The sequence below is a fragment of the Apium graveolens genome, chromosome 10 (genome assembly GCF_009905375.1).
Source record: "Apium graveolens cultivar Ventura chromosome 10, ASM990537v1, whole genome shotgun sequence".
NCBI classification, from domain to species: Eukaryota; Viridiplantae; Streptophyta; class Magnoliopsida; order Apiales; family Apiaceae; genus Apium; species Apium graveolens.
Window position 1 is genome coordinate 52,646,340 of NC_133656.1, and position 23,939 is coordinate 52,670,278.

Here is a 23,939-nt window from a genome sequence, read left to right on the forward strand (position 1 = left end):
GATCCATCAAACAGAGTTTCTTGTAAGTTGAGTGGTTGCTCTTGTGTAGTCCCTAAGTAATATATGGTGGACCCCAAGTAATATATGGTGGACCATGGCTTCATGTTGGAAACTTCTAATGGAGCTTCCAATCAATTTCCTTAAATAGGAACATTTTCATAAAGAGCACTAAACATTACAAGAAAGCATTTCCTTAAAGATGAAAATGACTGAACACAAAGATGTTGAAGCACAATCACTCTACAATGCTTGCGAGAGGGTTATTTTAGGGGATTTGAATCGCAGCCTTAAACGAGTTTAAGCCTTAAAGCTTGGAGGTAACAAGTTAGAGACCAGTTCATTCTTTTACATTGGGAACTAATGTTTTCGGGCTTTATTGAAGGAGAAGAAGGCATGCAGTCCCATGTACCACCTTAAAGCCAAGATATTTCACCAAGTTTGCTGAAAAATCAGCAAGAATAGCTACAAACGTAATGACCCAGATGAGGAGGTCGAGTATGTTTTTTCAGGAATGGTGAATGCACAGAAAGGCAAAGTAAAGGAGGTGACAGTGACAAAACAAGGGGAATGGATTGTTGACTCAGGTGCATCCGACCATATGATATGTTCACTGGATATTTTAGTCAATGTGAAGGTAGCACCCTCTACTTTCACTATAAAATTACCCACCGGAGCTACAACCTCTATAAGTTACATAGGGGATGTCATTCTTCCAAATGGTCTAAAGCTGCTAGATGTCCTGTATGTTCCCTTGTTTACTCACAATCTTTAGTCAATTCACAAATTGGCCAATGATGCATAATGTGATGTGATGTGTTGTTTCAGCCAAGTCAATGTGTGGTTATTAACTCGAAAACAAAGAAGGTGATAGCAAAAGGAGTTCTTAAAGAAGGTCTATATTATCTGCAGTGCAAAATAGACCCTTCAGAGGTATGCACGAGTGTAGCTGCAGACACTAGCTCTGTAAACAAATTCAGTATTTGGCATCAAAGACTAGGGCATGCTTCTCTGTCCAAGATGAAGCATATTGACCAGATAAAGCCTTTTCTGAACAATCAAACCCAAGTGTGCCTTACTTGTCCAATGGCAAAGCTGACAAATCAACTATTTCCGGTTAGCACTTCTCGGGCAGCTACAACATTTTCTCTTGTTCATATCGACATTTGGGGACCGTATAAAGTTCTCACACGAGGTAAATTTTGATTCTTTCTCATCATTGTAGATGACTATAGCAGAATGACTTGGATCTACTTGTTAACTAAGAAATCAGATTATCTTGGTGTTATGATGGCATTTCAAAAATATGTGGTTACACACTTGAAGGGTGAGATTCGTACTATAAGAACTGATAATGCGCTTGAGTTTTCTGACAAAGCATGTGTTGAGTTTATGAATCAGAAAGGCATTCTTCATCAAAAATCGTGTCCTTACACACCCCAGCAAAATGCAAGGGTGGAAAGGAAGCACCGACATCTACTGGAGGTAGCTCGTGCATTGCGTTTTCAATCAGGCCTTCCCTTGTCTTTTTGGGGAGAGTGCGTTTTAACTGTAGCACACTTGATCAATCTGTTACCAAATACAGCATTGAATTTCTGCACACCCTATGAGAAGTTGCATGAAGAAGTGCCTACTTATGAACACCTGAAGGTATTCGGATGTCTCGCTTTTGGAAAAGATCCAAGTTGTCATAATGATAAGTTTGCTGCTAGAGGATATCCATCGGTTTTTGTGGGTTATCCTAGCTTACAAAAGGGATTTCGTTTGCTCAATTTAGTCTCAATGCAAATTTATATCACAAGACATGTTGTGTTCAATGAACAAGTATTTCCACTCAACAAAAGCTCTGCTCCTTCCTTCATCCAGCCATTGCCTATTACACTGAAACAACCAGAGCCACCATCCTATATAGATGACGTTGATAGTACTCTCTCAACTCCACTTTCTGATAGTGAAGAAGATGAGACAAATACTAACCCACCTGATTCACACATTGCTGATACAACAGAAGAATCAAGCGAGGAGGTGAGATCTCCAACAGCTACAACAAGTCCAGTGCTGCGACGCTCTACTAGAAATGTCAAGCCACCACAATGGTTAGAAGATTTTGTCCAACCACTGTCCAATACTGCGGTTAGTGCATTTGCAGTGATATGTCAACCTGTAAACAGGACTTTTGGGTGCTTCTTGGCAAGAATTGCAGAGCACAAGGACCCTGTACATTTCCAACAGGCCATAACACAACCACAGTGGGTTGATGTTATGAATGAAGAGCTCGAGGCACTTGAGCGTAATCACACATGGGAGATCACTGAGCTCCCACCAAATAGGAAAGCTATTAGATGCAAATGGATCTTCAAAACAAAGTACAAACCTGATGGGTCTGTGGACAAATATAAAGCACGGTTAGTTGTGTTGGGAAACAAGCAAACCTATGGAATTGATTACTTGGAAACTTTCGCTCCTGTTGTAAAAATGTCAACAGTGCGAGCTATGTTGGCTGTTGCAGCTATAATGGATTGGGCTGTTATCCACATGGACATTTCCAATGCGTTCTTACATGGAACATTGAATGAAATAGTGTATATGAAGTTTCTACAAGGTTACTCTGGACTTGGGAGTCGAATTTCACATAATCTGGGTGAGATACATGCACAATCATCAACTACATTGGTATGTCGACAGATTAAAGCTTTATATGGCTTGCGACAGGCACCACATGATTGGTTTGACAAGTTGTCTGAGACTCTCTTGGCTGCTAGTTTTACTCACTCCAAGGCTGATTACAGCCTATACACCAAGGTCACACCTACCTCTATAACTCTTGTTTTAATATATGTTGATGATCTTTTGATAAGTGGGAACTGTGATACTTCTATTATCAGCTTAAAGTCTGTGTTGTGTAGTACATTTCATATGAAGGACTTAGGTTCTATCACATATTTCTTGGGTCTCGAAATCGATAGGACAACATATGGATTTTTTATCTCACAATAGAAATATGTGCTTGATCTCTTGGAAGAATTTGGGATGCTCAATGCTACTCCTCTGAAGTTACCTATGGATTCTCATTTCAAACTTACTCCAGAAAAAGGAACCATCCTTCTATATCCTCATCCATTTCAAAAGCTTCTGGGTAAATTAATTTATCTTACTCTCACTCGCCCTGTCTTGAGCTTTCCAGTGCACAACCTTGCTCAATTCATGCAACGTCCCACTAATGTCCACATGCAAGATGCAAAGCGTGTGCTTCGCTATTTACTCATGAATCTTGGACAAGGCATACTTCTAGCTTCTACTTCTGCAGCTCAACTAACGACATATTGTGATAGTGATTGGGCCAGTTGCCCAACCACACAAAAATCCACTATTGGCTACGGTGTTTTGTGTTAGATATATTTGAGATGTCATGTCTAATCTGATTTGTGTTTAGTTTTCACAACTTAACAACATGACATATCAGGATATACTGAAATCAGAACTTACTGAAGTCAGAATTTAATATCAGAACTTAAGCCGTCAGAAGATACATGTTAGATATATTTGATAATGTCATGACTAATGTGATTTATGTTTAGTTTACAGATCTTACTTAAACAGGACAAATAAGTACTTAACTAAAATCAGCACTTATACTGAAGTCAGAACTTAAGTCATCAGTACTTAAGGTTCAGAAGATATTTATCAGAAGATAATATCAGGACTTAAAGGAAACGTTCAGATAAGGAAGGCAGCTGATTCACAGGAAGAGAAGATCGAGACAAATATAAGAAGAGATATGCATGAAGAAGGAATTCTATGAAGAATAGAATACTTGGAAGAAAAGATATCTGATTGATATATTTTAGGAAGCAGGATTATATTCCATATCAATTAGTGATTATCTTGTAACTGTGTAGTATATAAACACAGACATAGGGTTTACACTAGAAGTGTTATCACAATCGAGAAGATTATTCATTATAACCCTAGCAGCTCTCGTGATATTTGTTCATCACTGAGAGAGGACAGTTCCATACTGTAACAGAGTTTATTGTTTTGAATAAAGTTTGTTTTCTGTAACTTGAGTTATTAAAGTTCGATTTGATTGTGCTATACACTGTATTCACCCCCCCTCTACAGTGTGTGTGTGACCTAACAAGTGGTATCAGAGCCTATCTGTTAACACACAAACAGTTCAAGATCCAAACACAATCATGTCTGAAGCAGAAAATCCAACCAAGCCCACCAAAACTGAAGAACAACCCAAGACACAAATCCATAGTCGATATGAGACTATTAGAGTTTCCATATTGAAACCGTCTGAATATCCTATATGGAAGGTGAGGATGACTATGTTTCTGGAAGCTACAGATCCAGAATATCTTGACAGAATCAAGGAAGGACCTCACAATCCAAAAAAGCTCGCTGTTGCAGTTGTAGGTTAAGCAGCAAAGTCTGTACTAAAGGAGAAGAGTGATTCTACTACTGAAGATATCGCTTCAATTGCAAAGGATGCTAAGGTACGACACTTACTGCATAGTGCCATTGATAATGTAATGTCAAACAGGGTAATAAACTGCAAGACTGCAAAGGAGATATGGGATGCCTTGGAAACAAGGTGCCAGGGAACTGATTCGATCAAGAAGAACAGGAAGACAATACTCAATCAAGAGTATGAACACTTTGACTCAAAGGCTAATGAGTCATTGACTGATATATATGATAGATTTGTCAAACTCTTCAATGATTTGTCACTGGTTGATAAGGAGTATGATCTTGAAGATTCAAACCTAAAATTCCTGTTGGCTCTTCCTGAAAGTTGGGATTTGAAGGCAACAACAATAAGAGACAACTATAATCTTGATGAAACAACTCTTGATGAAATTTATGGAATGCTCAAGACTCATAAACTTGAGATGGAACAAAGAAGCAAAAGGAAAGGAGGAAAGTCAAGGACAGTTGCTCTTAAGGCTGAAGAAGAATCCCCCAAGGCAGCTACCTCAAGGAAAGATAAGGGTAAAGCTCTCTTCACAAAATCTGATACCGAGTCATCAAGTTCTGAAAGTGATGATGACTCAGAATCTGAAAGCTTGCCTGAGACGGATGCTGATGAAGAGATGATGAAGCTGTGTGCTCTTATGGTGAAAGGAATCACAAAGATTGCATAAAGGAAGTTCAAGAAGGGAAAGAAGTTTTCCAGGAAAGGCGCATGTTCTGATAAGAAGAATTTCAAAAAATCTGAGGGCAGAGGAGGAAAGTCTGACAGAGGAGATTATACACATGTCAAATGCTACAACTGTGGTGAGAAAGGCCACATATCTCCTGATTGCAAGAAAGTGAAGAGTGACAAAGGCAAGGCTCTTGTCACAAAGAAGAAAAGCTGGACAGACACCTCAGATTCTGAAAGTGAGGAGAATTATGCCTTGATGGCAAATGCTGATAAGGCAAGTGCTTAAAGCAGTTCTGAAGCTGCTGAATTAAAGGTACCTCAAACTACTTATTCCTTTCATACTGATGATATTAATGAGTTGAGAAGATATCTTAAAACCATGTTCATTAGCTATAGAGATCAAACTTTAACATGTGAAAGATTAACTTCTGAAAATCTTGCTTGTAAAAAGAGGAATGATTATTTAGAAAAGGAGTTAGTCATGTTCCATCAAACTCAGAAAGATAGAGATGATGCTTTCTATGTTAGGGATGAAGTACTTAAAATGAATGAATCTCTAAAAGCTGAGTTAGAAAAGGAAAGAGAAATTATCAGGACTTGGACTAACTCTGGCAGAACAACTCAGAATCTGTTAAGTAGTGAAAACTGGAAAGAGTGCTTAGGTTATGGAGAGGATAAGAATAAAAGAACTGTAGATATTAAGCCTATAGTTGTTAATCGAAAATCTAAGTTAAAGCCTGTTAAGTTTGTAGCTGTAAAGTCTGATAATGAGAAATCAGAAGTTAAAAAGGAATTAACTTCTGACAAACTAAAATAGGAAAAGACAACTGAAGTAAACGTAGGCTTAATGACTAAGAAGCAGCTTAAGCATAAGCTGAAAGATGTTAAGAATGCAAACAAGGTAAAATCACCTAGGAAAAATAGGAATGGAAAGGAAGGTGTGAATAAAAGTAATGATTATAAGCCTGTTCCTGATGCTCCTAGAAAAACATGTCATAACTGTGGAAGTTCTAACCATCTGGCTTCTTTTTGCAGGAAGAATAAGAACATAAACTCCTTACCTTCAAAGTCAGGAGTTAAGAGTCAGTCTGTTAGATATAAGCCACAAAATCCTTGTTTTCATTGTGGTAGTTTATGGCATTCCATTTATACTTGTAAGGAATATCATAGTTTGTACTATGATTACTATCAAATAAAACCTTCTTTAAAGAAAGTTACCATTGTTCTTTCTAGTGTAAGTTCTGATACAAAGTTTGATAGTGTAAATTCTAATAAGAAAAATGTTAACATAAACTCTGATGCTAAATCCGCTGCAAATGTTAACAGACTTAATAAGGCCAAAGGATCCAAGCATGTCTGGGTCCTTAAAACTAATCATTAGTGGTCTTTGTGATTGCAGGGCAACAGGAAAAACATCCTAGTTCTGGATAGTGGATGTTCAGGACATATGATTGGAAATAAAGCCCTGCTATCCGACTTTGTGGAGAAGGCTGGCCCAAATGTTTCTTATGGAGATGGCAACATTGGAAAAACATTGGGATATGGAAATATCTATCTTGGGAATGTCATCATTAAGGAAGTAGCTCTGGTCTCAGGACTTAAACACAATCTGCTGAGTGTCAGTCAAATCTGTGACAGAGGTTATCATGTGGATTTCTTTGAAGAACAATATGAAGTAGTAAGTAAATCTACAGGCAAAGTTGTTCTGCAAGGATACAGGCGTGGTAACATTTATGAAGCCAAGCTTTCAACAAGTACTGATGGTTCTGCAATCTGTCTGATGAGTAGAGCATCAATTGAAGAAAGCTGAAATTGGCACAAGAAACTCTCTCATTTAAATTTCAATAATATAAATGAGTTGGTAAGGAAAGATCTTGTGAGAGGACTGCCAAAGTCAGTATTTTCTCCTGATGGCCTTTGTGATTCTTGTCAGAAGGCTAAACAAAGGAAATCCTCATTCAAGAGCAAGACTGAATCATCAATTCTTGAGCCTTATCACTTAATGCATGTTGATCTATTTGGTCCAGTAAATGTCATGTCTATTGGAAAGAAGAAATATGCTATGGTCATAATGGATGAGTTCACTAGATACACATGGGTGTATTTCTTGCACACAAAAAGTGAAACTGCATCTATCTTGATTGATCATGTCAGGCAACTGGATAAATTGGTCAAAGATTCTGTAAAAATAATAAGGAGTGATAATGGTACTGAGTTCAAGAATTTGATAATGGAAGAGTTCTGCAAAAACCATGGAATCAAGCATGAATTTTCTGCACCTGGAACTCCACAGCAAAATGGAGTTGTTGAAAGAAAGAATAGAACTCTCATTGAAGCTGCACGAACAATGCTTGATGAAGCAAAGCTTCCGACCTATTTCTGGGCTGAAGCTGTGCAGACTGCTTGTTTTACTCAGAATGTAACACTAATTAACAAGCATGGAAAAACACCATATGAGATGGTGAAGAAAAAGAAGCCAAATCTGAAGTATTTTCACGTGTTTGGATGCAAGTGTTTTGTTCTTAAGACTCACCCGGAACAGCTGTCCAAATTTGATCTAAAAGCTGATGAAGGAATTATTATTGGGTATCAACTTTCCACAAAAGCCTTCAGAGTCTATAACTTGAGAACAAGAGTGGTAATGGAATCTATCAATGTCTCCTTTGATGATAAGAAGGTTACTGGGCTTGAAGACTTCAATGATCATGAGCAGCTGAGATTTGAAAATGAAGACTTAAATTCTGATACTGAAAATCCTGACAGTCTAAATTCTGATACTGTAAACTCTGATGGAATAAGCTCTGATGTTATTGAAACTGTGGTAACTACGCCAAAGGAAAATGCACCTGTACAAGGGGGGAATACTGAAGATACAACCACATCTCAAGAAGCATCAGAATAGATAACTGGCTCTTCAAGTTCTGACTCGTCAAGTTCTGATAAGCCAAGTTCTGATAGTTCTGAAAATCCAAATTATGAAGTATCCAACACAGAGAGCATAGTTTCAGGAGGAGCATCAGAAAATGTTAATGAAGACAGCATGGATCATGGGGGAGCATCCAGTTCTAGAGAAAACCTTCCATCTGCAAGGAAGTGGACTAAATCACGTACATCTGATTTGATAATTGGAAATCCTGATGCAGGTGTCAGAACTAGAACAGCTACTTCAAGTGAATGTCTTTACAATTCTTTTCTTTCTCAGACTGAGCCAAAGAAAGTGGAAGAAGCTCTTCAAGATGGTAATTGGGTGCAAGCAATGCATGAAGAGTTAAATGAATTTGAAAGAAACAAAGTCTAGACCCTAGTGCCAAGACCAAAGAACAGATCTGTTGTTGATACAAAGTGGGTATTCAGAAACAAAACTGATAGTGATGGCATAATTACAAGGAATAAGGCAAGGTTGGTTGCAAAAGGATATTCTCAATAGGAGGGAATTGATTATGATGAAACATTTGCACCAGTTGCTAGATTTGAAGCCATAAGGATATTTTTGGCTTATGCTGCTCACAAAAAGTTTACTGTTTTTCAAATGGATGTGAAAAGTGCTTTTCTCAATGGAGAATTGGAGGAAGAAGTATATGTTGAACAACCTCCAGGCTTTGTAGATTCCAAATATCCAGATTATGTCTACAGGCTTGATAAAGCACTTTATGGACTTAAGCAAGCTCCAAGAGCATGGTATGAGACTTTAGCTCAGTTTTTTCTGGAAAGTGGATTTAACAGAGGAACAATAGACAAAACACTGTTCTACCTTAACCATGGAAAGGACTTACTTCTGGTCCAGATTTATGTTGACGATATCATTTTTGGTTCTACAAATGACAGACTTTGCAAGAAGTTTGCCAAATTGATGCAGTCAAGATATCAAATGAGTATGATGGGGGAACTTAGCTATTTTCTGGGCCTTCAAGTCAAGCAGAATGAAGAAGGCACTTTTATCTGTCAAACTACGTACACCAGAAATTTGTTGAAGAAATTTAGAATGCAAGATTGTTCAAGTGCATCCACTCCCATGGCTACTTCAACAAAACTGGATAAGGATACTGGTAAATCAGTAGATATTACTGATTACAGAGGTATGATTGGCTCTCTACTCTATCTAACTGCAAGTAGACCTGATATCATGTATGCTACCTGTTTTGTGCAAGATTTCAAGCAGATCCAATAGAACCTCACTTAACAGCTGTGAAAAGGATTTTCAAATATCTTAAGGGAACAGCTGATCTGGGATTGTGGTATCCCAGAGAATCAGATTTTAAACTAATAGGTTACTCAGATGCAGATTTTGCAGGTTGCAAAATTGACAGGAAAAGCACAAGTGGAAGCTGCCAATTTCTTGGAGGCAGATTGGTTTCTTGGTTTAGCAAGAAATAAAAGTCAATTTCCACATCAACTGCAGAAGCAGAGTACATTGCTGCAGGAAGCTGTTGTGCACAGATTCTTTGGATGAAGAATCAGTTACTGGATTATGGGTTAGAATTTTATAAAATACCTATTTACTGAAATAATCAAAGTGCTATTGCTATGACAGGTAATCCATTTCAACACTCAATGACAAAACACATCAGCATTAGGTACCACTTCATAAGGGAACATGTGGATGATGGTACAGTGGAATTGCACTTTGTTCCAACAGATCAACAACTAGCAGATATCTTCACAAAATCACTGTGTGAAGCTACTTTTACAAGATTGGTAAATGAACTTGGAATGGTTTCAGGTTCCTTCTCTAAATCTGCTTAGTTTTTGTTTTGATGCATCAAACTTTATGATCAGTATTTACAGATATTACTTTCCTTGTGTATTATGTGCTTACTTAAAAATTGCTTAAGTACTGATTGTTGTCTGATGTGAATTTCTAAACTCTGATAATAGCATAAATTCTGATAAGCAGTCATGACTCACTTACACTGGAAGCCACTGCAAAATGGAATTTAAAAAGATGCACAAAATTCGCACAAGACAGTTGAGGTGGACTCATGCATGAACCCATTCAATAGTAGGCTTCAGAATAACGACAGATTTTAAGTAAAGTTTTAGTTATGCCTTATTTCTAAGATGTACTAAAGTGAATCAGACTTTACTCTTTGTCTGATATTTAGCTTAATGCACACACTAACACTCCATATGAATGATGAAAATTTCTGTGGTGATCCATGTTGTTGTAGATGAACAGTTTATGTGTCGGATTGCATAAATTTCGAGGACAGGTTCTGTTGAACGTTCTGATGATTAAGTTCTGAAGAATCGATATCAGAATTTGGGTGAAGAATTATGGAAATATGCATTCATTTTTCAAGTTAAGAAATCATGTTCTGATGACTGTTAAGTTCTGATATAAGTCTAAGTTCTGATATTAAATTCTGATCCTTTACTTGACTTATTTGTGGTTATAATTTGAAACAGTCTCATTTTCAATCAGAATATGTTTGGGTAGAATATTAACAGTCAATCTAATTAGGGTTAGTAGAACACGTACATGCACAGTAATTTTTACTTGTTTCTTGTGCGCATTAAACCTTGTCTTACACTTCCAATGACTGTTTTTCGTCTTCCCAGTCTAGGAAGACGGGGTAAAATTATTTCTACCTGTCCGTATTAAATTATCCATGCATCTCCTGGCATTCTATTGCCTATATAAACAAACACCTCCTTCCAGCTAAACATTATTCCCTTCCTCAAACACTTACTCTCTTTTCCCTCATATACACAACATCATGGTTAACTACAATATGTTTTTAAACTATGAGACCTTCAACATGGAGTTAAGCCGTGAGGGATGGCAGCAGGAATGGCACGTGACTATCATTCCTGATGAGATTTGGGACTCGGTTCCCCAGGAGGTTCTCACACACCTCTTGTTCTTTTACATGGACTACCATCGCCATCTGAAGCGATTAGAGGAGGAAAGGCTGGAAGCTCTCCGCCAGCAAGAGCGAATCATCAGACTCGCTATTCTTTTTGTAGAGAGTAGGAAGAAGAAATAACTTATTTTCTTCTTCCTGTTTTTCTTCATCGTCAGCTTTGCCCTGCTTCTTGAGCTAGGACTAAGGCTGTTGATGTTAGGATTAGAAGCTTAGGACATTCTTGTAATTCTCTGATGTAATTTCAATTTCTTGAATGTATTCTCTTAATATATTAATGAAATTTCTTATTTTTGCAAGATTTTGTCTCTGAGATGTTTGCACATTTAAATGCACTGTTAAATCCTGATATATCCATGTTCTGATGATCATTTTAATCATTGATTTAAATTAAGTTCTGACTTTAAAATATCAGTACTTGTTTACTTGATTTATTTTGGTCATTCTCACACTTGAAATTTATTTTCAGAATATTAGTTTTGTAGTGAAAATAATTGAATAAGTGGGAACAGATTAAATTTTGAATTAAAACTGCCTTAACTCAATTAATGGGTTTACTGGATAAGTGGAACGGTTTTTCCTTGAAAACCTGCATATAATAAGTCATGATTCCTGTTTTCCCGTGCCCATTAACTATTCATTATTGCTGCATGTCTGACAGGTGTCCAACAGTTATATTTTTTTACCAAGTATAAGTAAGAGAGAGAGAAGATTATACAATCTTTTATTTACTTTTACACTTTATCTCTCTTTCTTTGCTTTTACTCTCTCTCATCTCCTGACGTTGGTTTTTCATACATACATTTTATCAAACACCTAACAGGCACTCTTAATTTTCGATTCTTCTCATGGCACCTAAGGATTTGATCATTGATGGAGCTAAGTTCGTTCCAAATAACTATGCTGCAATTCTCGATCATGATGAAGCTTCATCTGAGTTGCATTTTGTGCAAGATCTTCTTGCACACAGTGAAATTGGGTATGCATTGACCCAGCCTTCAGTCTTTTCAAGCCAACAAGTTCTGAAGTTTTGGCGGACTGGGCATTTTGATAATGGTGGTGCAACTGGTACTCCCAGTATTATTTTTGAAGTGGATGATTCTGAACATGTGGAAACTCCTGGTACAATTCGCAAGGCCTTACATTTACCAGAAGGCTGTACTTTTTCAATACCGGAAGAATCAGCTCTACAAGAGTTAATGGACAGTTTGGGGTATGAAAAGAGTTTGGCTAAGCTTGGACAGTTGAAACGGGCACATATCACGAAGGAATGGAGCTTCTTTTTCGACTGCATCACTAAAGCCTTCGGGAATAAGTGTTCAAACTTTGATGCCATTCCAATAATGAGTTAGCACATCGGGTATGCTATTATTAACCAAACTCATTTTGATTTTGCAAGTACTGTGATAGGTTTTATAGGGGATAGGATGACAGAGGATAGAAATATAGTTTACTTTGCTAGATTCTGTCAGCTTATATATACCTTTTGTTGTGCTGATGCCCCTCAACTAGCCAGTTCTTTATATCCACCCTTTAAAATTGCAAAACGAGCCTTTAATGACTTGGTAAATGCTGACCTTAAGAAAAAGGTGGTTAGACCTTTATAGATTCCTCAGTCTGTAAAACAGATATTGGTAAATGCTGATCCTGAAACCTATAGATCTGTTTATCCTAATGTACAACCCACCACCACATCCCAAACACCACAGCAACCATCAGAACATACCACTCATATATCTATACCTCAACCCTCCCTCAGAACATATCTCAAATCATATCTCACAACTTTACAGATAGCTCAACATTCATCCTCAGCACCTACTGTGAAGCCTTCATCTTCCAAGCCCAAGAGGACAAAGACTGTTCCTCAAACACCACAGAAGAGAAGGAGGATTGTTCTGAGAGATGAGTCTGATAGTGAACAGGTTTCTGCATCAGAACCTGTTGTTAAAGAAGCTGAGAAAGTTTCTTCTCAGAAGGATTCTGGAATTGGGGGATCTAAGCTTCTCAAAAGGCTTAGACGAATGACTTCTGCTGAACCTCCCAAGGAATCTCCACCTTCAAAGAGATACAAGAAACAGAGAGCTAAAAGGCCAGTTTCAGATGATGAGGAAGCAGCAGCTAAGGAAGGAGATCAGGAATCTCTGATCTCACAAGAACCAGAATTTGCTGAAGCCACTGCTTCTCCATTGACTCCAACTCATGAAGCTGCTACAGAAAAGGCCAACACACCATCTGTGTCTCCTGTACATAAGACTGTATCTCCTGTTAACCCAGGCACAAGTGCTGAAATTGATATTCAGAACCTGGTTGTGCCTGAGGTACTTTACTTAGAAGCTCCAACATCCATTAATCCATCTATAACACCTTTTCCTGATGCTACTAAAAACTCCAGAATTGTCTCCAACACCTTCTCTGCATCTAGATGTTAATGATCAGAATATAGGTGAGTATCAGGATATGGTTGTTGATCAGAACTTGGAACCAGATGAGCACTTAGAGGATGATGCTGAAGCCTCAATTACTTCTCATACTGTTGTTCAATCAGAAGATGTTGATTCTGTTAGTTTTGATGCTTCAAATGCTGATACTACTGGTGCTGATGCTTCAAATGCTGATCCTACTGGTGATACTGCTATGAATACAGATGCTGATGCAGCTGGTCCTTCAGGACATGCACCTCAGCAAACTGTTCACAAAAGTGAGTTAGTCAAGAAGTTTACTCGAAGAGAAGCACCAGTGCCTTGGAGTGAAACTCCTTGAGGAAAGGAGTGGACTAAGGAATGGAACTCAGTTACCTTTGTTCCATCTGAAAAGATTCTTGCTGAGCACTGGACAAAAGCTGATGAAATGTTAATTAATGATGATTTCAAGACATAGCTTCGAGTCACTGCATTGAGTACTAGACATTTGCAAGGTCTCCATTCAACAACTCATGAAAAGTTACATAAAATTCAGGAAGAATTACTCAAGTAAGAAACAGTTCAGAAAATTGACAAGAAAAAATTCTTTCAACCTACCTTTGACATAGTCGCTTATATTGAGAAGACCCAAGAGAAGCAACAGTCTTAGATTGATGATATTTTGAAAAATCAAGCTTCTCAGCAATCTCAACTCGATGAAATCCAAGCCTCGGTGGAACTGCTTATCTCTCTTATGTTACCTGCTGATGCCAAAAAGGGGGAGAAAGTAATTAAGTCCAAATGCAAAACTGATAAGACACTGAAGGGGAAGGATGATGAAAAAGATGACCAGGGAAACTCTGGAATGGGTGGAGGTCATGGTCAAGGTAGAAGTTTCTCATCAAGAAGAGCTTGAATTACAAGTCACAGGACAAGTTCTGATGCTGGAAAAAGAATTACTTCTGCTACTGGTAAAAGGATAAGTTCTGATGAACTTTTGGATCTTGATGAAGAAATGTCAAGACAGTTATTTCTTAAGGAAAATCCAGGAATGGACTTGGAGAGTCTAATGGAAGAAGAAGCTAGACTTAAATCAGAAAAAGTTAAATCTAAATCTGAAGCTTCTGGTAAAAAGAAACTTCCAAAGCTCAAAGGCATTGTGATAAAAGAAAGGACAAATCCTGAAGCAACCAAAGCTAAATCACAACTGCAGATAGATCCAAGGTCCAAGGGCAAAGAGAAAGTTGGTGAACCTATCAAGGTTTATGTGCCTCCTGTGAATGAAGAAATTACTGATGAAGATGCTGATCTTGCTCTGACTTCAAGAAAAAATTCTAAGACAACCTCTGACATGGCACAAGTTGTTCAGACTCAAGAGATAGTTAGTTCTGATATCTCAAAGAAGCAAGTAACCTCTGACATAGCACAAGTTAACTTGATATCAGAAGATAAATCAAAGGAAACCTCTGACATTGCTCATGTTAAACCTTCGAAGATACTCCTACCAGGATTCACCAAAGCCAAACAGACTCAACCTTTGAAGACTGCTGTAAGTGGTTTTGAAGCAAGAGTAGTTACTGGAAAGGAAGCAAGAGATAAAACTGGATTGGGAACTGCTGATGAAAGAAGAATACAGAACACAACCAATGATCCAACTTCCTTAAGTGAAGCAGGTATTGGAGCAACTCTTGAGAGATTGAATCAACTAGAATCTGTACAAATGGTTTACCATACCTACTTGAAAGAACAAATCTTGTTGTACTTCATGACAGATGGTAGGGTTTATCATATAAGGGAAAATGCCATTCCACTGAAGTATTTTGAAGAACTGGAACATGTATTATTCTTACTTCAAGTGAATGACAAAATAACAGAAAGTGCTGCAAACTATTTGAAGAATCAGATTTAGAGACAGAAAAGGCTTTATTCTGTTAAGTCTGACAACACATATCTTCCAAAGTACAGAGATCACAAGGGTGATATTGTTGAGATGAAGCCCAACTCTGCTAAGATTATAACTACATTTCTGGGTTACAAGACTGTGGAATTCAATCTTTAGTCTGACAAGGCATATTTGATCAGACTGGATCAGGACATAAAGAAAGCTAAAATTAATGATCTCAGGGCTACAATCTTTCAAACTAGTGAAGATTCTGCAGAACTTAAAGATGCTAACAGGAGGATGATTGATGAACTCAGATATGCTGAGAGATGTTTGTTGAAAAACTATCTCAGAACAACTCCTGACATCAGAGAGATCAGAAGATAAAGCCAAGTCAAGATCTACAACTACTTAAATTCTGATATGAATACAGACTGAAGTTGTTATCAGAAGTTAAAGATTGGTAAAGCTTCAAGGACTGTAAGTTATAGTTATCTAGTCAAATTCTCATGCATTTGTACTTAATGTTTTTGACATCATCAAATATCTGTTAAACTTGTATATTATGCTAATTTACAAGTTGGGGGAGATTGTTAGATATATTTGATAATGTCATGACTAATGTGATTTATGTTTAGTTTACAGATCTTACTTAAACAGGACAAATCAGTACTTAACTGAAATCAGCACTTATACTGAAGTTAGAACTTAAGTCATCAGTACTTAAGGTTCAGAAGATATTTATCAGAAGATAATATCAGGACTTAAAGGAAATGTTCAGATAAGGAAGACAGCTGATTCACAGGAAGAGAAGATCGAGACAAACATAAGAAGAGATATGCATGAAGAAGGAATTCTATGAATAATAGAATACTTGGAAGAAAAGATATCTGATTGATATATTTTAGGAAGCAGAATTATATTCTATATCAATTAGTGATTATCTTGTAACTGTGTAGTATATAAACACAGACATAGGGTTTACACTAGAAGTGTTATCACAATCGAGAAGCTTATTCATTGTAACCCTAACAGCTCTCGTGATATTTGTTCATCACTGAGAGAGGACAGTTCCATACTGTAACAGAGTTTATTGTTTTGAATAAAGTTTTTTTTCTATTACTTGAGTTATTAAAGTTCGATTTGATTGTGCTATACACTGTATTCACCCCCCTCTACAGTGTGTGTGTGACCTAACAATACATATCAGTACTTAAGTGCAGGAAGATTTCAGATAAGGAATGCGGCTGATTAGAGGAGAATATCTGGACTAAATCAAAAGAAGATATGCATGAAGTGTTAGAGGACTAGAAGACTTGTAGAAGAAATCTGATTGATATATTTTAGGAGACAGAATTATATTCCATATCAATTAGAATATATCTTGTAACTGTGTACTATATAAACACAGACTTAGGGTTTACACTATATGTGTTATCATAATCGAGAAACATTATTCATTGTAACCTAGCAGCTCTTAGTGATATTTGTTCATCACTGAGAGAGAACAACAGTTGATATTGTAACAGAGTTTATTGAATATACTTGATCTTTGTTACATACTTGTGTTCAAATCGATCTGATTGTATAAACACTGTATTCAACCCCCTTCTACAGTGTTGTGTGACCTAACAAGTGGTATCAGAGCTTTTCTGTTAACACACATACAGTAAAGATCCGAATAACAATCATGTCTGAAGAAAAACAAACCTTAACTAAGCCCACCAAAACTCAAGAAACTCATAACACTCAAATCCACAGTTGATATGAGACAATTAGGGTTCCCATAGTGAGACCATCTAAGTATCCCATATGGAAAGTGAAGATGGCTATGTTTCTGGAAGCTACAGATCCAGAATACCTTGACAGAATTAATGAAGGACCATATAAGCCTACCAAGCTCTCTGTTGCAGTTGCTGATCAACCAGCAAAGATGATTCCAAAGGAGAAAAGTAAGTACACAGATGAAGACATCTCATCTATTGCTAAGGATGCAAGGGTAAGGGATTTGCTGCATATTGCAATTGATAATGTCATATCAAACAGGGTAATTGGATGCAAGACTGCAAAGGAGATATGGGATGCTTTGGATACAAGATGCCAGGGAACTGATGCAATTAAAAAGAATAAGAGGACTATACTCACTCAAGAGTATGAGCACTTTGACTCAAAAGCTTATGAGTCATTAACTGATTTATATGACAGGTTTGTCAAAATCTTGAATGATCTATCACTGGTGGACAAGGAATATGATCTTGAAGATTCAAATCTAAAAGTCCTTTTAGCTCTTCCTGAAAATTGGGATTTGAAGTCTACTACCATAAGAGACAACTATGACCTTACTGAAACTACTCTTGATGAAATTTATGGTATGCTCAAGACTTATTAACTTGAGATGGATCAAAGGAGCAAGAGGCATGGAAGAAAGTCAAGGACAGTTGCTCTTAAAGTTGAGGAGGAATCTTCTAAAGTTGCTGTCTCAAAGAAGGGAAAAGGAAAGGCTCTCATCATAAAGTCTGATTCAGAGTCATCATATTCTGATGATGATGATTCAGAAACTGAAAGTTTATCTGAAGTTGATGTTGATGCTGAGATGATGCAACTGTGTGCTCTTATGGTGAAGGGTATCACAAAGATAGCCTATAAGAAATTCAGAATGGGCAAGAAGTTTTCCAGGAAAGGTGGAAGTTCTGATAAGAAAGGGTTTAGAAAGTCTGAAGGCAAAGGAGGAAAGTCTGATTGAGGAGATAACTCAAATGTTAAATGCTACAATTGTGGTGAAAGAGGCCATATATCTCCTGACTGCAAGAAAGGAAAAAGTGATAAAGTCAAGGCACTTGTCACAAAGAAGAAAAGTTGGACAGACACTTCAGATTCTGAAGATGAAGTGAACTATACCTTGATGGCAAATGCTGATAGCAGCCCTGAAACTGCTGAATTGAAGGTACCTCAAACAACCTTTGCTTTTCATACTGATGATATTACTGAGTTGAGATTATACCTTAAAACCATGTTCATTAGTTTTAGAGATCAGAGTTTAACATGTGAAAGATTAACATCTGAAAATCTTGATCTTAAAAACAGAAATGACGATTTAGAAAAGGAGTTAGTTTTTCTTCATCAAACTAAGAAAGAAAGAGAAGAGGCTTTGTATGTTAGAGATGAAGTGCTAAAATTGAATGAATCTCTAAAAACTGATTTAGAAAAGGAAAGAGAGATCATCAGAACTTGGACTAACTCTGGAAGAACAACTTAGAATTTACTAAGTAGTGGAAACTGGAAAGAGGGCTTAGGTTATGGAGATGATAAAAGTGAAAAAGGAACTGTGAAAATTGAGCCAACTGTTGTTAAATAGACTGTTAAGCCAAAGGTAAATCCTGTTAAGTTTGTAGCAAAAATTGTAAAGTCTGATTCTGAAAAGATGAAAGAGTCTAGGACAGAAGTCAAAGAAAAGTCAACTTGTGACAAATTAAAATAGGATAAACCAGCTGAATTAAATATAGGCTTAATGACTAAGAAACAGCTTTAGCATAAGCTGAAAGAGATTAGAAATATGAATAAGGTAAAGGAAGCTAGGAAAAATAGGAATGGAAAGGAAGGTGTGAATAAAAGTAATAATTATATGCCTGTTCCTAATGCTCCTAGAAAGAAATGTTAAAAATATGGAAACTCTAACCATCTTGCTTTTTTTTGCAGGAAGAATAAGGATATAAACTCTTTACCTCCTAGATCAGGAGTTAAGAGTCAATCTGTTAGGTTTAAACCACAAAATCCTTGTTTTCATTGTGGTAGTTTATGGCATTCCATTTATACTTGTAAGGAATATCATAGTTTGTACTATGATTATTATCAAATAAAACCTTCTTTGAAGAAAGTTAGTGTAATTCCTTCTAGTGTAAGTTCTGATGCAAAGTCTGATATAAAGTCTGATAAACAACATGTTAGCATAAACTCTGAAATTAATTCCACTGCAAATGCTAACAAACTTAATAAGGCCAAAGGATCCAAGCCAGTATGGGTCCTTAAAACTAACCAATAGTGGTCTTTGTGATTACAGGGCAACAGGAAAAACATCCTAGTTCTTGACAGTGGATGTTCAGGATATATAACTGGAAATAAAGCCCTGCTATCAGACTTTGTGGACAAAGCTGGCCCAGGAGTTTCTTATGGAGATGGAAACATGGGAAAAACTCTGGGATATGGCAATATCAATATTGGGAATGTCATCATTGATTCAGTAGCTCTTGTCTCAAGACTTAAACACAATCTGCTAAGTGTGAGTCAAATATGTGACAGAGGTTATCATGTGGATTTCTTTGAAGAATACTGTGAAGTTGTAAGTAATTCTACAGGAAAAGTAGTTCTGAAAGGTTACAGGCAATGTAACATATATGAAGCCAGACTTTCAACAAACTCTGATGGTTCTACAATCTGTCTGTTGAGTAGAGCATCAATTGAAGAATGATGGAATTGGCACAAAAGACCCTATAATTTAAATTTCAACAACAAAAATGAGCTAGTAAAGAAAGATCTTGTGAGAGGACTTCCAAAATCAGTATTTGCTCCTGATGGCCTTTGTGATTCATGTCAAAAGGCAAAACAAAGAAAATCTCCATTCAAGAGCAAAACTGAATCCTTAATTCTTGAGCCTTATCACCTACTGCATGTTGATCTATTTGGTCCGGTCAATGTCATGTCTATTGAAAAGAAGAAATATGCTATGGTTATAGTGGATGAGTTCACAAGATACACTTGGGTGTATTTCTTATACAAGAAGAATGAAACTGCATCTACTCTAACTAATCATGTTTGACAGCTGGATAAATTGGTCAAAGACTCTGTTAAAATCATAAGAAGTGATAATGGCACTGAGTTCAAGAATTCAATTATGGATTCTGCAAAGAGCAAGGAATTAAGCAGGAATTTTTTGCACCTGGAACTCCACAACAAAATGGAGTTGTAGAAAGAAAGAATTGAAGCTGCATGAACTATGCTTGATGAAGCAAAGCTGCCAACCTACTTTTGGGCTGAAGCTGTGTAGACTGCTTGTTTTACACAGAATGCAACACTAATAAACAAGCATGAAGAAATACCATATGAGATGGTGAATAAAAAGAAGCCAAATTTGAAATAATTTCATGTGTTTGGATGTAAGTGTTTTGTTCTTAAGACTCATCCCGAACAGCTGTCAAAATTTGATTTAAAAGCTGATGAAGGAATTTTTCTTGGATATCCACTTTCCACAAAAGCCTTCAGAGTCTATAATTTAAGAACAAGGGTTGTCATGGAATCTATCAATGTATCTTTTGATGATAAGAAGATTACTGGACTTGAAGATTTCAATGATCATGATCAGCTGAGATTTGAAAATGAAGATTTAAATTCTAATTCTGTAAATTCTGATGGCTTAAATCCTGATCCTATAAGTTCTGATGAGTTAAATTTTGATGTCATTGAAACTATGGTAACTACTCCAAGGGAAAATGCACCTGTTCAGGGGGAGCAAGCTGAAGATCCTACCACAACTCAAGACTCTCAAGAAGCATCAGAACTTGTCACTGGCTCTTTAAGTTCTGATTCATCAAGTTCCGATGAGCCAAATTCTGATAATTCTGGAAACTCAGAATCTTCAAATCCTGATGGATCCAACTCAAATTTTGAAGTCTCAGAGAGCATAACTACAGGGGGAGTATCAGAAAATGCTGATGGAGACAGCATGGATCATGGGGGAGGATCCAGTTCTACAGAACAACTTCTATCTGCAAGGAAGTAGACTAAAGCACATACACCTGACTTAATAATTGGAGATCCTAAAGCATGTGTCGAAACTAGAACTGCAACATCAAATGAATGTCTCTATCATTTCTTTTTATCTCATACTGAACCAAATAAAGTGGAAGAAGCTCTTCAAGATGCTGATTGGGTGCAAGCAATGCAGGAAGAGTTAAATGAATTTGAAAGAAATAAAGTCTGGACTCTAGTGCCAAGACCAAAGAACACATCTAATTGTTGGCACAAAATGGGTGTTCATAAACAAAACTAACAGTGATTGAATCATTACAAGAAATAAAGCAAGGCTGGTTGCTAAAGGCTACTCTCAACAGGAGGGTATTGATTATGATGAAACATTTGCACCAGTTGCTAGATTGGGAGCCATAAGAATCTTTTTGGCTTATGCTGCTCACAAGAAGTTTAAAGTCTTTCAAATGGATGTGAAAAGTGCTTTTCTTAATGGAGAATTGGAAGAAGAGGTATATATTAAACAACCTCCAGGATTTGTAGATCCAAAATTTCCTAATCATGTCTACAGACTTGATAAAGCACTTTATGGCCTTAAGCAAGCTCCAAGAGTATGGTATGAGACTTTAGCTCAATTCCTTCTGGAAAGTGGATTTAATAGAGGCACAATTGATAAAACACTGTTCTACCTCAACCATGGAAAGGACTTACTTTTGGTACAGATATATGTTGATGATATCATATTTGGTTCTACCAATGCCAAACTCTCTGAAAGGTTTGCAAAGCTAATGCAGTCAAGATATCAAATGAGTATGATGGGAGAACTTAGTTATTTTCTGGGACTTCAAGTCAAACAAAATGAAGAAGGTACTTTCATAAATCAATCCAAGTACACCAGAAATTTACTGAAGAAATTTGGAATGTAAGACTGTTCAACTGCATCCACTCCTATGACCACTGCAACCAAGTTAGATAAAGATATTGGAGCACTGATAGATATTACTAACTACAGAGGTATGATTGGCTCTTTACTCTATTTAACTGCTAGTAGACCTTATATCATATATGAGACCTGTCTTTGTGCAAGATTTCAGGCTGATCCAAGAGAACCTCATCTAATAGTCGTGAAAAGAATTTTCAAGTACTGTTAGGGCGAAAACACGCGCTAATAACACACGCAAGTATACGCGTTCGCAAGTAATATAGAATACTTTCTAGTTTGTTCCCACAGAAACTCAGCCTAATTATGTTCAATTAAACTCACTCACCAATGTATATTTACTTCTCAATGTTAAGACAATAACACTTAGAATTGTTCACTATTTATTAACTACAATTAACTACTAAAATTAACCACTTAACTAACACTTTGAATTAACAATATTAAAACACTCATGAGATCACAACTTCATTACTACTTCCTTCAATAGTCATTGTTATTACCCTTAGCATGCAACAGTGATGATATTAATCGAATAAACGAAACTAATAAAAGCCAACTTCCATTGTACTAATACCATTCTACCAAACATCCACAATTAAAATAGAAGTTGAATAGGCATCAATTATGTTGAGTCCCTATATGTCTATAGAAATTGACAACATAATGATTTAAGCACAAGTTATTCCTTTTGATTACACAGGGCGAATAAAATGGTTAGAGTTACCCACTAATCATGCAACATCATACATGAACCTATGCTAGCATGGCATGTTCTAAATCTCGAGATCCACCGTAAGAGATTAACACTCTATCTTATATGTTCGCGACGCACATAAGACGAATACGCACAACCAATACTAGATATCATACAATCATCACACACTAAGGTATTGAACAACTAACTAGAGAATTCCATAGTAAATCCGTTACGACCCCATGATCACGATTAGCCCATGTTAGCACTTAACGTCATCATGGGTTCATATGAAAACATGATAAATAAACAAAAGAGAATAATAACTAAACTAATTATATTAAACCAGAGTACGTCACAAGAGTAAATAGGTTCAAAGCAAGAAAACTAGCATCCAACGTTACAACGAAATAAAGAATCACAAGAAAATATGCTTCCTCTTCGTTCCGGTGTGCTAAAACGATCTTCTTCCTTATCTCCTTCGCTCCTTGCTTAATACAACGATTCAAACTCGTGAAAACGTCTCTGAATCTACTTATATAGAAGTCCCATAAAACTCAGATTACACAAAAGTTGGAAGCCAAACGGAAATAGAAGTCTAAAATAATTTATCTTTTTTCCCGACCCTGCGCGACCGCTCAGCATAGCTGAGCGGGCGCTCAGACCCCTACTGGATTTTTTCTGAGTTTGCTCCGTTTCTTCGCTATAATATGCTCCACTCTTCCCTCTCGCAATGCTAAACACGTGCCAAGGCTTATTCTTGATGATTACTCCCCCGGAATGCAACTATTTTAAGACACCAATTTAAGCTATTTTAAGACGTTATAAGTGGTATAAAATGCCACTTATCACACCCCCAAACTTAAATCGATGCTTGTCCTCAAGCGTCACAGACTCAAAAACAAATAAAAAACATGCATGGATGCAATCTATATGAAATGCATCGATCCCCCTTACTCCGACCAAACCAACCAACTTACAACATCTCAACAAATGCAATTAGGCGACTAAAGAGATATCAAATCATGCAAACGAACATACAGCCAGAAACGTGGTGTGTGCAGATGCTTAACAAATATGCTTCGGAACTATATCAATTATTATGACTCAACTATCATCAAGGCAATTACATGATTATACAAAGAATAAAAATTCTAGGCATAAAGTGACTTATAACACTACAAGAATTCTGGAGCTTATCACGGAATCATGCTTTTTATTCATAACAATAATGCTTATTTACCATGCGATGAGTGAGGTCCACAA